At 39.8% G+C, this 17,502-nt stretch overlaps 1 protein-coding gene across 2 annotated transcripts in view; it reads right to left on the bottom strand.

Annotated features, from left to right (window-relative positions):
• The window catches only part of MEGF10 (multiple EGF like domains 10), a 187,809-nt gene that overhangs the window by 150,975 nt on the left and 19,332 nt on the right, over positions 1 to 17,502 (bottom strand). Inside the window, exon 1 of one of the 2 annotated variants that reach the window (XM_055430495.2) lies at positions 12,936 to 13,424. The exons of the other annotated variant lie outside the window; for it this stretch is intronic. The gene's annotated coding sequence lies outside the window, so the exon portion shown is untranslated. Of the gene's footprint in view, positions 1 to 12,935; positions 13,425 to 17,502 lie in introns of those variants that run through there. 2 annotated transcript variants of the gene reach the window in all.

Genomic DNA, 17,502 nt, shown 5'->3' with positions numbered 1-17,502 from the left:
TCTCAAAAATGCCCACCATTAGTTGGCATCTTCACTATCAGTTGTCCATGGAAGAAACCACCCACAATGCTTCTGAAATCTTTTCTCTGCTTTAAAACTCCTGTCAAGAGCTCACCATCTTCTAATTGCAGTTTAACTTACTGTGTCCCCAGAGGCATGACCTCACAAAGCCTGTGTTTTAAGGTACATCTGCCACTTTTCCACACAAAGCACTGTCCCAAATTATCCTGTTATTTATTCTTAACCATGTAACATTAGACCATCCAGAGGAATTGACCTGCTTCACAATCACTTAGAGTTTAGCAAGTGCTCTGTGCAATGTCATTTGTAAAATATTAAGTGAATGGATTTTGGAATCTTCCCTAGGTAATTTTTCATCTACAAATAAATTTTCCTTTTTTCCTAGTTTTCTATAATTATCTTTGATTAGATGGTATATAAAGTTTGTTACATTTTGTTAACACTTCATTTTAAAGTAATTTCAAATGTACTTAAAAGCCACAAAAATAGAACAGAGACTCACCAGTTGCTAACACTTTGCCACATTTACTTTATCACTATCTATCCACACATAGGCAATATATATACATTTCATTAACCATTTGAAAGTAAATTGAGGAAACTGTATATATGCTAATACTTCTAAATACTTCAATTTATATTTCCTAAGAATAAGAATGTTCACCCAAATAGTCCAATTGTCTAGGTGAGGAAATTTAATATGGATGCTATACTGCCATCTAATATGTAGAGCTATTTCAAATTTCACTATGTCCTAATAATGTAATTATTTTAACAATCTTTCACACAGACACTTTTCAAAGCCTTTGCAGAAGAACAAACATTTGTTCTCTCAATCAGCAAACAGTGGTGAAGGCGATCTCTGCCCTCAGTGAGTTTACAACATAATGTGAGAGGTATGTCACTGTTGTTGAGTTGCCAAGTCATGCCTGACCCTCTGCGATCCCACTGAGTTGGTTGTATCATAACAAGACAATAAAAACTCTGATTAGGGTCCAAATAAGTTACAAAATAAGCATGGGAGTTTGGAAAGTATTTCTAGCTGGCGAGCAGGGATAAGAGGCGCCATATTGAGCACTGTGCTGGGTAGAAGGTGCAGAAGAGGTTGCACCAGAAGGAACTAGGAGGTGCAAAGCAGAAAGCAGATTCCCAGAGGGAAGAGCCAATGGGCAAGGCTGTCTGGACCACAGAGTGGAAAAGCTTGTGAACATAAGACGAACTATAGAGACAGGCCAGGGATGGTACTGACTGTTATGGTTTAAGATTCACTCAAGGTAAAATATCCAAACACACCATGAGACCTCAGGCAGTCTAAGAATAAATGTGCATAAGAAAAATGAACTAGAAAATAAAATTTGATCAGCCCAGAAAGAAAGGGAGACTTACTGCTTTTTGTTTTCTTTCAACCAACAACACTGATTAAAGAAGCTGAACTTTTCAGGTTTGACCAATCCCTTGATACAATACAAACAGGGAAAAAAATCCAATGGAAACAGAATGAATAGCAAAAGAAGGCAATCTCTTTTAGAAAGGAAAAGTCAAATTAAAATTAAAATAAAGGGTGGCGGTGGTTTAGTAAGAAGTCGTGTCCGACTGTTTGGGGACCTCGTGGACTATAGCTCACCAGGTTCCTCTGTCCAAGGTATTTTCCAGGCAAGAATACTGGAGTGGGTTGCCATTTCCCTCTCAAGGGGATCTTTCCCACACAGGGAATGAACCTGGGTCTCCTGCACTCCTGGAGAAGGGACAGGCTACCCACCCCAGTATTCTTGGGCTTCTCTGGTGGCTCAGCTGGTAAGGAATCTACCTGCAATGTGGGAGACCTGGGTTGGGAAGATCCCCTGGAGAAGGGAAAGGCTATACACTCCAGTGTTCCAGCCTGGAAAATTCCATGGACTGTATAGTTCATGGGGTCACAAAGAGTCGGACACCACTGAGCGACTTTCACTTTAACTCCCGCACTGCAGGTAGATTCTTTACCAACTGAGCCACTAGGAGGGTAAGAGGAGAAATTAGAGTTCTCTGATGTGCGCCAGAATACCTGAGTGTCAGCAGAATCTTAGGTCTTTTCTTGCACCCAGGGGGTAGGGGAAAGACAAAGATAATAGTATTTGCACAATCCCTCTCTCAGAAGGGTCCTTTTCAGCGGCACATACTGCTATAGTAGGATAGATGATGGTCATTCTGCACCATCGCTGGCATGACGAGGGACACCTACATGTCACTGGCTTGCCCAAATCTACATCATTGTGCTAGCCCTCAGTTCCCGAGCTACTCAACCATTAGACACATCTGAGCAATCCAAGACAAGCCTTCCTTTCCGCCAAGGTCATTTCTTAGAATAGAAAATACAGAGGAACGCAAACCCCATAAGGAGAAGAATTTCTATGGAATTAAGATGTTGGAGGATGAGATGATTGGATGGCATCACCAACTCAATGGACATAAGTCTGAGTAAGCTCTGGGAGTTGGTGAACAGGGAAGCCTGGCGTGCTGCAGTCCATGGGATCTCAAAGAGTCAGACACAACTGAGCGACTGAACTGAACTGAAGATGTTAGAAAATTTCCCTGTCAATTGCATCTATCTAGATTCTATATGGAGAAGGCGATGGCACCCCACTCCAGTACTCTTGCCTGGAAAATCCCATGGGCAGAGGAGCCTGGTGGGCTGCAGTCCATGGGGTCGCTAAGAGTCAGACATGACTGAAGCGACTTAGCAGCAGCAGCAGCAGATTCTATTAAGGCAAACACACATAGAGTATTGCTCTACTTTTAATACTTCATAGTAAGCTATATAATTAAAGTTCTTAACATTCATTTGGCTCCCCCAAATTTTCCAGGGCACTATATATGTCCTGGGTCCACATAGCTTTTGTGCTAAATTAAAAAAAAAAAAAATGGGACAGAAAGTTATAGTTTAAGCCTTTATGGAACCCAACCAAAATTCTTTCATTTTATGGATGGACTAATTGAAGCCTTAATGATGGATGACTCCACCATGATCACAGAGCTAGTTTGTGAGTGGTTCAAAACTAGAAACCAGAACTCGGGTTTCTTAACTCCAGTCAAACTACCTCTCCATCAGGTATAACAGTCGTAGTCTTTCTAAAATAACACTCTATCTGTGCACTGGAGCCTCTTAAAATGCAAATTCATTCAAAGTTAGATTTCCAAGTGACTAAGCTATTTCCTGGTCAAAACTGAAAATGTGAGTTAGAAAGCATACAAGGTATTTCCATGTTTAGCCTGCCCAGATGTTTCAAATACTCCGTGACAGCACAACTCCATGGCCATTCTTCCCTGGGCTACTCAGTTCAGAACCACTAATCCAGACCAGGATGCGGAGTGACCACAGACATCTCGAGCAGCAGGCATTGCCACAAAAAGAGTCTGGACACATTTACCCTCATGGTTTTAAACCCACATGGTGAAAAGCTTTGAAGCTTTCATGCAAAATGTGAGGGAACTGCTGAGGAAGTGCAAGAAGGCAGAAGGTAAAATTACTCAAAGCTGTACTTGGCCAGGACGTTCCGGAGAAAACACAGGGGCTGTCATCCCTCCCACCTCCACTTCCTCACCAACAGCATCTATATGCAAATCTGAGAAGCCACAACCCAAACCGCAACTTTATGGCTTTTAAAATAGGACATTGTTTTAGTAGATAAAGTGCCACATGCTGAAGCAGCAGCACCGCTTCCTGTGGTATAGATGATCTTTTATTCAAGAAGTGACCCTGTCTGACCCTGAATAATAGTTGGAAAACAATCTCATATTGTTAGGAAAGTTAAGAGCCATTCTACTACTTCCTTCATTCATATTATCCATAACAATCTCTTCCGATTCCATTGCATCTCCTTATTTGTCCTTCTCTGACATTTTCAGGGAAATTCAGCATCTGGATGCTATCTATGGGGACCAAAAGGTATAGCAACTGACATTATAATCTGGCCCAGAGTCAAACTTCAATCACTAATGAATTCACTCATTCTCACTTTGCTTTGCTTCCAGTTCAGAAATATTAGCCAGGAAAGGAGCTTTAATAGCAATGTGTCTTTCTTATAAACCTCCAGAATGCCTAAGATTTATCTACTTTTTGTGTGAAAATAGCTGTTAGCAGGAAGTTGGTCCAACACTTTAATGTCATGGACAATGATGCCATGATCAAGTGAAATTCTGTACAACCAAGGTCACAAATCTACTTCATAAACAGCTTCTCAATATCCTTATGAATTGCTACACATAAAGATGATAAAGATGAAATTACTTTTTTTCCCCTGGCAACTGATGCCAGTCTTAACAGAATCAGTTCAGTTCAGTTCAGTCGCTCAGTCGTGTCCGACTCTCCGCGACCCCATGAATCACAGCACGCCAGGCCTCCCTGTCCATCACCAACTCCCGGAGTACACTCAAACTCATGTCCACAGAGTCGGTGATGCCATCCAGCCATCTCATTCTCCGTCGTCCCCTTCTCCTCCCGCCCCCAACCTTTCCCAGCATCAGAGTCTTTTCCAGTGAGTCAACTCGTCTCATGAGGTGGCCAAAGTATTGGAGTTTCAGCTTTAGCATCAGTCCCTCCAATGAACATCCAGGATTGATCTCCTTTAGAATGGACTGGTTGGATCTCCTTGCAGTATAAGGGACTCTCAAGAGTCTTCTCCAACACCACAGTTCAAAAGCATCGATTCTTCGGCGATCAGCCTTCTTCACAGTCCAACTCTCACATCCATACATGACCACGGGAAAAACCATTGCCTTGACTAGACGGACCTTGGTCGGCAAAGTAATGTCTCTGCTTTTTAATATACTATCAAGGTTGGTCATAACTTTCCTTCCAAGGAGCAAGCGTCTTTTAATTTCATGGCTGCAATCAGCATCTGCAGTGATTTTGGAGCCCAAAAAAACAAAGTCTGACACTGTTTCCACTGTTTTTCCATCTATTTCCCATGAAGTGATGGGACCAGATGCCATGATCTTTGTTTTCTGAATGTTGAGCTTCAAGCCAACCTTTTCACTCTCCTCTTTCACTTTCATCAAGAGGCTTTTGAGTTCCTCTTCACTTTCTGCCATAAGGGTAGTGTCATCTGCATATCTGAGGTTATTGATATTTCTCCCAGCAATCTTGATTCCAGCTTGTGCTTCTTCCAGCCCAGCGTTCCTCATGATGTACTCTGCATATAAGTTAAATAAGCAAGGTGACAATATACAACCTTGACGCACTCCTTTTCCTATTTGGAACCAGTCTGTTGTTCCATGACCGGTTCTAACTGTTGCTTCCTGACCTGCATACAGGTTTCTCAAGAGGCAGGTCAGGTGGTCTGGGATTCCCATCTCTTTCAGAATGTTCCACAGTTTGTTGTGATCCACACAGTCAGAAATATACAAATTACAGGCTCCTGAGTTCTTATAAAAGTTTGTCACTAAAATATTGAAAAAACGGCCAAGACTTTAATCAGGCAACTAGTGAATGCTCTTTTTCATTCCAAGGAGGAGGAGTTCACTCACAGTGAGTTATGCCCACCCAATCTGTGCATCAAAGGAGCAGAGTAGACACAGCCTCATAAAAGCTTTGCTAACGGCTAAGGCCAAGGAGTTGATGAAAGATAAAGAGACATTCCAAATCCTCAGCACACTGATGCCTTTTTGGTTCTTTGTGGTATCCTTAGTAGCTAGAACAGCACCTCACAGAGAGGAGGGCAAAAGAATGAATGAAGAGTAAATGACTAAATGAATTCAAAGACTAATAAAGTACAGAGAAGAGTCAAGTATGTAGACGTAACTAAAGGCTTTAACAAGACTAGCTTGAAGAAAAAGTTTGGGTCTGGTAGGACTTCTCAAGCAAGACTTGGAACTGGGGAATGGAACAAATCAAAATCTGTTGAAAGCAAATATATTCCAAATCATGGGTTTTTCGAGAATTAATAATGTTTATGTACTATGAGGCCATTGTGCATCTCTTCAATAACTTTAACTTCCTTTTATTTTTAAAAACTTCTCATAGAAGACTTGGTTACTTTGAAATAGGGCATAATTTTACAACTCTTATGGGTATTTAATTTTTCTCTCTCATTCTCAGCCAATTATGCTTGATCTTCTTATTGGAAATGTTTCTTGTTAATCTATTTTTCATTACTTTTTAGGGCTTAAGGCAATTTTCCAATGGCAAAATCATCGCAAGAGGTGTCATTTCTTATCTCAAGTATTTATAAGCTTTGTATATTCTAGGATGATTTTACAACTATCTTTTAACACAATCTTTGGCAATTTTATCAGCTTTCCAAAGTACTTTTAAAATTCATTTTCAGTCAGTAATGCCAATTGTATCTAACATCTTACAGAAAAATTCAACCAAATTTTTTGGCCAACTCAATACTTAGAATGGTCCCAGCAGTTTAAATTCTTTATCACTTTTACATCTTAGCAAAAAACTACCAGGAATGAGGAAATGGCCAATATTTTTTGGCTCTTCCTGTGTCATTAAGTTTTTATATTTTACTTTAATATTGATATCTGAAATAAAGAGTTGAGAGATACATGCCTCTATCATTTATTATTAACTTAGTTTCTCTCTTCATTCTAACTACAGCAATGAACAGTTCAGTAGTATTGGTCTTTTAGTTTGACCTTTTGTTGTAAAGATAAAGTAGGTTTTAAAGCTACTTATCTCCTTTTCCAATTAAGCTCCAATTCGTCCTCCATGTTGTTACCAATTCTCTCAAAACACAAATCAGAACGTCAGAATTTCATACGTAAAGCCTTTGAGAACTCACCTTTGTGGTCAAGTCCAAACCAGCCTTCATTCACTCAACATGATCTGAGTGAGCCCTGTCACACAGCAAGTTCACACAGCTATTTGTCACTTCTAAATACCACGTGAGCAATCCTTGCTACTTGAATTTCCCCAAATATTACATGTTCTCACTCCTCTATCTTTCCACATGTTATTCTCTCTTCTTGGAATGTCTGTAACTATCTGGTCAACTTAATTCTCACTAGTTCCTCAAGAATCAAAAGTCACTTCCTCTTAGAAGAGCTCCCAGGCCAACCTAAACATTCTTCTTCTTTGCCCTCATAACCCCTGGGGAATCAGGGAATAGATGATGTGGACTTTGTCAGAGTAAAAACACATTATTTTCTTGGCCATTTTCTTACTCATCTCTCCACTAGCTGGTGAATTCCCTGATATCAAAAGAGTACACTGTTCATCTCTATATGTTCTTACTATATATGCAGGGCTCAATAATGTTTCTTAACCACTGACTGAATGAATTAATGACCCATAGGAAAAAAATAAACCTCAGAATATGTACATCAGTTGTCCTGGATCTTGAAATATTTTTCCCAATATTAAAATAAAAAGAAACGAAAGGTCAAAATTTTATCCCATTTAATTGTTAAACTAGACTACTGCAAAAGGAAATCCTGGAGTTGAAATAAAATGATTGCAATACCAGTGAATATAAAGACAGAAAAACAATAAAAGCTTTACTAGAAAAATACTCGGTCTAATTAGAGAAAAAAAAGCATTGCTTCTATAGAGAACTTATAGATACCTTTCAAGGATTTAATTAAAGTTAGTTATTCTGTGAATTCATTTAAAAGCCCAAGGCTTTCTTTTCATTGGCATTCCTTTATTCTCAGTATGTGGGCCTGCTCAAACATGGCTACATTTGGTCATGATTGTTGTGGATCCATATTCATCTCAGTTCAGTTCAGTTGCTCAGTCGTGTCCGACTCTTTGCGACCCCATGAATCACAGTACACCAGGCCTCCCTGCCCATCACCAACTCCCAGAGTTCACTCAAACTCATGTCCATCGAGTCAGTGATGCCATCCAGCCATCTCATTCTCTGTCGTCCCCTTCTCCTCCTGCCCCCAATCCTTCCCAGCATCAGATTCTTTTCCAGTGAGTCAACTCGTCGCATAAGGTGGCCAAAGTATTGGAGTTTCAGCTTTAGCATCAGTCCTTCCAATGAACACCCAGGATTGATTTCCCCCAGAATGGACTGGTTGGGTCTCCTTGCAGTCCAAGGGACTCTCAAGAGTCTTCTCCAGCACCACAGTTCAAAAGCATCAATTCTTCAGCAATCAGCTTTCTTCACAGTCCAACTCTCACATCCATACATGACCACTGGAAAAACCATAGCCTTGACTAGACGGACCTTGGTTGGCAAAGTAATGTCTCTGCTTTTTAATATACTATCTAGGTTGGTCATTAATTTTCCTTCCAAGGAGTAACAGTCTTTTAATTTCATGGCTGCAATCAGCATCTACAGTGACTTTGGAGCCCAAAAAAATAAAGTCTGACACTGTTTCCACTGTTTCCCCATCTATTTCCCATGAAGTGATGGGACCAGATGCCATGATCTTTGTTTTCTGAATGTTGAGCTTCAAGCCAACCTTTTCACTCTCCTCTTTCACTTTCATCAAAAGGCTTTTGAGTTCCTCTTCACTTTCTGCCATAAGTGTGGTGCTGTGGGCAAAGGGAGGTGACCATGAGCATATATTTGGGAGTGGCAAAAAGAAGGATCAGGATGTGCTGGGATTCAGGCAATTTAAGGAACAAAGGAAGGTACAGGAGTTAGGGACAAAGGAACAGTAGAACCAAACTCTCAATGAGCCTTTTGCTGTGCCTACAGCTTGGGAAAAGTTGAGTCCCTGTGGCTGAACAGTACAGTTCCTAGGGCCTTTCTGTGTGGGTTGGTAGAGAGAACCAGCTCAGAAAACTTCACCAGAAAAACAATATCTGGAACATGCCATAACAAACCCTCAGTAATTAGCAGATTATTACAGTCTATAATAACTGAAGAGTCACCACACTTCAATGAGTTCATGAAGTGAAATAGAAACAGTTTAGAAAAGGGAAAGGTTAATATAAAAAATTTATTTTTCTCTTTCTGACTTACTTTTCTCTGTATAATAAGCTCTAGGTTCATCCACCTCATTGGAATTGACTCAAATGTGTTCTTTTTACAGCTGAGTAATATTCCATTGTATATATGTACCACAATGTCTTTATCCATTCATCTGTCGATGGACATCAAAGTTGCTTCCATGTCCTAGTTATTGTAAATAGAGCTGCAATGAACGCTGGGGTACATGTATTTTTCAATTATGGTTTCTTCAGTGTATATACCTATTATATATGGAGTCTAGAAAGATGGTACTGATAATCCTATATGCAAGGGAGCAATGGGGATGCACACATAGTGAACAGACTTGGTGACACAGTGGGGGAAGGGGAGTGTGGCATGAATTGAGAGAGTAACAGGGAAACACATATATTACCATATGTAAAATAGACAGCCAGTGGGAATCTGCTATATGACACAGGAAGCTCAAATCCAGTGCTCTGTGACAATCTAGAGGGGTGGGGTGGGTGGGAGATGGGAGAGAGGTTCAAGAGGGAGGGGACATATGTATACCTATGGTTGATTCATGTTGATGTTCGGCAGAAACCAACACAATATTGTAAAGCAATTATCCTCTAATTAAAAATAAATAAATTAAAAACCATCCAAACCTAAAAGAAAGGGAAAGGTTATATTATAAAGTAATTCAGAATATATACTTGAAATATAGAAAGTAAAGGATAGGGATTCATATACTTTTAGGCTTAATTTTGAGAACTCTCTAAGGTCTTCGGTAGTGTCTGATGAAGGTCATATTGTGACTACAATCAAAAGAACACTCCAAATGCACATGAGTGTGTGTTCATTACCCAAATAAGAAAGTGAAAAGCACAGGTGGACATAAATGCACATCAAATATAATGTTAAGAATAAATAAATAAACTATAACATTAACATCGATATAGACAGGTTTCATTGTGAATAATACCTTTACTTTCAAACAGATTCTAATAACTCTTTAAGGGCAATTTGGACCAAAAAGGCTCAAGGTAACTGAACTAAAGTCATGTGTTCTGAATTCTGCAGAACTACAGGCTTTTCAACTTGTGACATTTCCTTTAATCTCTTTCCTTCCTCTGTTCTTGATCTTTTAAATGTTATTTCCCTTTTGTCTTTATTATAAATACCATTCCTTGACTCTTTGTTTAATTTCAAAATCTCTAATAGCAGTATCTTCACTTTATCATAAATATTGGAAACTACAAAGAGCAGAAACCGTTCAAGATTAAGTTGACCCTATCATACTGAACACATTAATTTCCTTCTTATGAAGATGTCCCTATAAACTATATTACTGTCATTTGTTCAAGGTTTTAAACTTTCTAATCATTTAATTTTAAAGGGAAAAATAAAATCTAATGAATTTAAAGTATACATGAAACCTATCTCAATTGAAGAATCTATGGAGGAAGGAAATAGCTTCCTGCATGGATTATATTTTTGTTGCCCTGCTAATGTGAAAGGGTCTATGATTCATTTCTATGATTCCCTGTGGTGAACATGTACGCCTCCCTAATTGTTTGAAATTCAACCCATTACATAAGCTTCCTGTAAACTTATTTCTCTCTTTGCAATAATTTATTCTCTCATCCCACATCTAATTAACAATGTTTCCAGGACACAAGCAAAAATATTCTTTACTCTTCTCACTAAAAACTGCATAGAAATCTCTGCTGGAACCAACTCTCGGCATCCTTCTTCCGGTACAGCAAGTTACCTTGGGCCGCTGGTCATCTTTTTACATAGCCAACCCCTTCTCCTCAACTAGCTACAAACTCCTTAAATGCAGAGCTCCAGTCACTGTCTTGCCTTTCACTCCACTCTTCTTTCATTTTTACTACTCTCCCCATCTGCAAAAATACAACAGATGTTCAATAAACGGTTGTTAATTGAAATAGGTCAAAACTTGGGGCACACAACATTCACACTGCGTTAATTAGTGATCTGAGAGGCTGAAAGGGCAGTCAGGGGATTATATCCTGTGAGTCACAGACAGCTGATATGAGTCTAGAGGCTTGAGATGAGAGATTAATAAACTGAGAATGGGATCCATACCTGAGAAAAACAAACCCCTGAATAGTTTTGAGAAACCATCCCCGAAGTGATATGTTCCACCAGGAGGTGGCGCTTTAGCTCAGGGCCACTCTTGGCCAAGTTTCTGCTTCGTTCAAAAGGTGACGCTATGAACTTACAGAAATATTTACCCAGCAGTGGAACTTATAGAAACATGAATTCTGTCATCCCAGATCTTGCTGTTGTTAGGAGAAATATAAGAAAACAAATTAGAATCTTATTTAAACAAAAGTTTTGCTTTTCCAGCAACTGTATGATCCTAGCAACAGTGTTTTCCCTTGAACCACAGCTCTTTCCTACCATACCTAGGAGGTCTCACTTTTTGAGGCAAAGTGTACATAGAGATGGTTTCTAAAAATAGATTTTAAGTGGTAAGGTCTGAGTTTGCACATGCCTACCTTTATATTTGGCACAAATATGTTTGGCATCAATGGCAGAAAATGTCTAAATGGACGAAGGTGGTAAAATGTGATTAATAAATATTAGATGTCATTTGAAGAAACAAGTGGCTTCCCTGGTGACTCAGATGGTAAAGAATCTACATGCAATCCAGGAGACTCAGGTTCGATCCTTGGGTCCAGAAGATCCCCTGGAGAAGGGAATGGCAAGCCACTCCTGTATTCTTGCCTGGAGAATTTTATGGACAGAGGAGCCTGGAAGGCTATAGTCTATGAAGTCACAAGGAGTCAAACTTGACTGAGGGACTAACACATTCTGAGTAAACAAATACAAAGTGCCATTAACACTGGTATCCCTTTCCATAGATGTTTGTGTACAAATATTAAGTACACACAAGTTGCTGGTTCAAGGCTAATCAGATGAGCAGGTCAAGTTTATGCTTTATTAATACCAAGATTGAAACTAAATTAAATCCTGAGTTTGTGCTATGAATCATCTGCTTCACAGGGTTAGATTAAAAGAGCTGAATTTCAGAATATAATCAACTAGAAATTCTCTTGGAAATACCCTGAAAAACTCAAAATTATGCATTAGGAGACACAGAAATGAACCAATAATTTTATAAAATGGGACCCAGGGCCTTTTCAAAATATTTAAACATCTCTAAGCTTATGGCCACCCTGGATTAGAAAGAACGAAAAAGCATCTCCATGATATAAATGCTGTTTTCAAATCTACACTACCCAAGAGTCATATAGAAACGTATAAAAAATGGGCAGTGTTTGCGTCTTTCCCAAGAGCACCAATAGACCCAGCTCTAAACAATTCAAGAAGTGCTCCAGAGAAAGTTTCAAGCCACATTTTCTTACTATTGAGGACACTTTTTCTACCTGTCCCTAGTTATTAGATTCATTTTCTTTAATAATGTGCCAGACTCATGTTCATCATTAAAAAAGAAAGGGAAAACAACCTTAGAGAAGACATTTGCCTTATAAACTGCCACAATCAAAGACAGACTTTTTCAGATGTAATTATTTTCCAAGATAATTTATCTTATTAAAATATGGTAATTTACCATGGTTTCAGGTTATTTGAAACCTTTCTGGGATTGAAAGCTGAAGTTAATTTCTTGCTATAAACAGCATAATTTGAACTGAAGATATTCAGGGAACATTTTATATTCACACAAGCACATAAAAGCTAAAACTGTTTATTCATATCCAAGGTACTTTAAGGAATCTGATGGTACCCCAGGAATCTGCATACGCTTCAGTACTGGAGTGCAAAGGGCAGATCAGAAAGGACAGAACTGTCCTCCCAAAACTGATCCAACCTGTGCTGGCTGCATCCTTGGCTGATAAGGACTTAGGAAGAAAGCCCTTGCAAAGATGTCATTTTTGACGACATCAGGATGCCCAAATCAAAAATCAGTGGGATTGGAGGTTTAATGAGGCACTTTGTTATTCCCTGCAATAAAAAATAGAGACAGAGTTCTTCAGGCTTAATTACCACATCTGTTATTAGGCACTTTACCGTGATTGACTGGAGTGTATGTCGGACACGGTGCCAAAAAAGCCTCCCCATGAAAGCAGCTCCTCGCTCGCTGCCTGAATGGCAGCAGCCTCTGTTACAACCAGGATTTCCACGGCCAACAATCACAGCCTGGTGTGCACAAGCCCCTGTGCCAGCTGAAGGCACTTTTCCCTGGTGCCGGTTAAACTGGAAGCACGGCCTGGGCTGTTTGCTGACTTCTTTTTCTCTCTCTCTTCTGTGGACTCCATTTCTATCATGCTCATCTAAGGCCCATGATAAACAACAGGCCCAGTGGGAGAGGAAGGAGAAGGGCAAGACCAGGAGGGCCCAGCTCTGGCTCTGTTGTGGTCCTACCTGCAGGCACTCACATTAGGAGCTCTGATGGGATTCTGCCAATGAAGTGCATTTACTAGTGACCGAGATAATCATGACTTGAAAACATGAATCTAATCTGCAAAACCAGGATGCTGCTTTCTCAGGACCCCTAGATCCTTGATGCCTTGCGCCCTACAAACCAACCACCAAATTGGATTTTAGGAACTTATCATCTCATTCTGTAATCTTTGCGAGCTCAAGGATTGTAGCCCCACCCCCACCCCGCCTCCCAACACCTCCCCCCGCCCACCCCAACCCCAGGCTCCTCTGTCCATGGAATTCTCCAGGCAAGAATACTGGAGTGAGTTGCCATTTCCTTCTCCAGGGTATCTTCCAGACTCAGGGATCAAACTCGGGTCTCCTGCATTGCAGGCAGTTTCTTTACCATCTGAACCATTGGGGATTTCTGACATATATATTAGAGAAACTTAAGCCATCTCTCTGTGTCCAAAACCATTCTTCAGACCAGACATACAAGCAGGAAATCTCTTATCCAAACACATGCCAGGTAGGGAAACAAACAAACACTCACCTAACCAGAGTTGTCTAAAGTAAACAATGGCCCAGTGTTAGAGAAGTTGTGACATATGGTTGTAACGTAAGAGATGAGAAAAGATTATATATATATATACCTTGTAAATATTCTTCTGGAACAATCAAGTATAAAGAAGAATGTCCTTGAGGTCTTCTGTGTGTTTAATTTGCTCTTAGAGGATGAGATTATATAAATTTATGATGCACTCCCCAGTTGCATTTTTATACCACGCAATACCCATGGTGATTTGGGTGTGTGGTTACTCTCAGTGGTGATCTATGCATAGACTATAACTCAGAAATAACAGTGAGTAAACTATGAGAAGTTGGCAAGCAGGAAAAGGACTTTCTACTCTATTAGAAAAATCAGAGCAGCATTTAATAAAAATAAAAGGAATGTATGGTTTTCTAAAAAGGAATGAACATTTATAAAAGTCATTGTCTATACATTTGGAGGCATTTCAGATATGACATTTTCTCTGCCTTGGGGTGGAGACTGTCAGTTCCCGAGAGGTTCACCCATAACGCCTGCCCACTTTTCAGCAATTTTTTTCAACTTGTGAGGGTAGGGAGGAAACGGGCTCTAGGAAACATCTCAGACTTCTCAGACAAATGGCAGTCCATTTTACTGTCACACACTTCCTGCAAGTCATGATTGCTAAAGAGCCCTCTCACATTCCCCAGACTTCTGAAATGTGGCCTTTCTCTCCTCAATCCCTATAAATGATTGAGGCTCTTTTTTAAACTAAGCCTTTCCCTTATTCTCTTCTCTGTTTATCCACAATGAGCATTTGTGATCCCCTAAGAAAAAAAGAGAGATAGTAGATCAGGGTGGAAGTGGAATCAACCAATTCTGAAATTATACAAAGTCTACTCTGACAGCAACAACAAAAAGAAAGCGATTTCAAAGCAACATTCATTCAAAAGATAAAATTATACAAATAATGGTTTTTGTGGTATTACAGAGAAAGAAGCTATACATTAAAATACCTAAAAGCAATTTGGCAATAATTTCTTAGATGTTATACCAAAAGCACAAGCAACAAAAGAAAAATGAGTTAAACTGGACTTCATAAAAATTAAAAACTTTATTTTTTAATCAAAGAACATTAGCAACAGAGAAAAGGCAACCCACACAATGGGGGAAAATATTTGCAAATTATATATCTGATAAGGGATCAATATCCAGACTATTAAAAAACCAAGAGTCTAACAACTCAGCAACAAAAAAAATTTAATTAAAAATGGGCAAAGAACTTGAATAGATATTTCTTTAAAGAAGATACAGTGTTAGCCAATATGCACAGGAAAAAGTGTTCAACATCACTAATCACTAGGAAAATGCAAACTGAAACAATGAGATACCCCTCTACATCCATTAGGATTGCTATTATCAAACATAAAACAATAAAGAAACAAAAAATAAAAAGTGTTGGTAAGGATGAGAAGAATTTGGAAACGTGTGCATTGTTGGTAGGAATGTAAAACACTGTGCTGCTATGGAAAACAGTATGGCTATTTCAATTAACTAAAAAAAATAAACACAAAATTGCCATATGATACAACAATTCCACTTCTAGGTATATACTCTAAAAGATTTGAAAACAATGACTCAAACGGATTTGTATACAAATGTTCATAACAGAATTATGCACAATATCCATAAAGTAGGAGTAATACAAATGTCTATTAATGGATAAATGGATAAACAAAATGCAGTATATTTATACAACGGAATATTATTCAGCCTTAAAAAAGGATGTTCTGACACATGCTACAACATGAAGGAAATGAAGACATTACGCTAAGTGAAACAAGCCAGCCACAAAAGCATAAATATTGTATGATTTCCCTTATACTAGGTACCCAGAGTAGTCACTTCAGTAGCTAGAAAGTATAGATTGGTGGTTGCCAGGGGCTGGGGTCACAGGGACATCAGTATTTGCTGTTTAATGGGTGCAGAGTTTCCATCTGGGAAAATGAAAAAGCTCTGCAGATGGTGATGGCAATAGTTTTACAACAACAGGAGTAAACTTAATGTCACAGAACAGTACACTTAAAAATGGCAAACGTCACCCCTCTTCTATCACAATATAACTAGAAATAACTAGAACTAAGCTAAGTTCTTGGATGTTTATTGGAAGGACTTATGCTAAAGCTGAAACTTCAATACTTTGGCCACCTCATGCGAAGAGCTGACTCACTGGAAAAGACTCTGATGCTGGGAAGGATTGGGGGCGGGAGGAGAAGGGGACGACAGAGAATGAGATGGCTGGATGGCATCACCGACTCGATGGACATGAGTTTGAGTGAACTCCCGGAGTCGGTGATGGACAGGGAGGCCTGACGTGCTGTGATTCATGGGGTCGCAAAGAGTCGGACACGACTGAGGGACTGAACTGAACTGAACTGAACTGAAGCTAAGTTCTAAGGAGTAAGTAACAAAGACCTGCCCAAGAGGTAGGGACTTCTTGCTTGCTTTTCTTTTTTCACCTCTCTGCATGATTTAAACACATATTGTGCATTCTTCCACAGATCATGGGACCACAAGCCAGTCGCTAGAACTCCAGGGTGGAAGGAGGGAAACATCAGCAACACAGAAACAAGAGTGATCCTGTGTCAGTTCGGTGCCACCACTGCCTTCTCTGCAGGATTAGGCGTGCAAAATGCCCCCTCTCTGCTCTCCTAGAGAGCTCTAAACAGAAGACGATTCCTCCGGAACCCACCAGCAGCAGCCAAAATAGACAATTTAGCATGCTGTCTCTCAACTTTAAGCACATGGAAACCAAAAGGCATCTAACTTTTTGAAGCCCCTGTGCCTGTCAGAATCCCAGCTCTCTACCCTGTCTGCCTGAATTCAAAGCTCCATTTCGCTTGTTTAACTTGGAATGAATGGACTTAGGGTGGACTGGTGTGCCCGTGTTACTTTCTCAGAGAAGTTATTAGGAATTTGAGGTTAAAACCGAGTAACTTGCCTTCCTCGATTTCAATTCTAAATTCCTCCACTTGGATTTTCTGGGTCAAAACAAAGTAGCTTTGCTTTGGAGTTTTATTCCCCACCAACCCCGCCAACTAGTCTAATAACTAATGAAGTTAAGATGACACAAAACAATGCTTTTTTGAGCACAGAATGCACATCTCAATCCCTTCTGGCAGGTACTCCTACAGACCAGTTGTTATTTATAATACCTATAAGGGAGAGAGGAGATTAAAAGATCAAGTCCCGTTGCACTTCTCCACAAAGCCAGCCACAGCTGTATCGGGGCTTCGTAGCAACTGGTCGGCAAGGAGACAGCAAGCCTTCTGTTCTGCAGGGTCTGTTCAGGTCACTGCATGTGGCGTGGATTAGACAGTCCCGGTTCTCTGTTACCCAGAGGGGCAGGACTGGCCTTTCCACTCCACACTCCTGAACTGGGGCTCTGTACTGTCACCAGACACTCTCCTCACAGTCTCTTGAGGAACAGTAGCAGATATCAGATTTTAAACGCTAACAATTTCTTTTCTTCTTTGTTTTTTTAATGTATGTGTAGAATTTTTTAAAGAGAAACAGAAAGCACATTTTTTCCTGAAGATCTGTCATAACGAAGTAGAAGAAAATATATCCATCGTGGATAGAAGAAGGTAGTTTAGATTTGGTGTGATGTTAGCCGTAACTGAG

This window comes from Moschus berezovskii, chromosome 8, assembly GCF_049115385.1.
Source record: "Moschus berezovskii isolate FMDL1 chromosome 8, NW_MosBer_1.0, whole genome shotgun sequence".
In the NCBI taxonomy this organism is placed as follows: Eukaryota; Metazoa; Chordata; class Mammalia; order Artiodactyla; family Moschidae; genus Moschus; species Moschus berezovskii.
The sequence above is the reverse complement of the archived record's forward strand: the minus strand, read 5'-3'. Positions and strand labels throughout refer to the sequence as shown.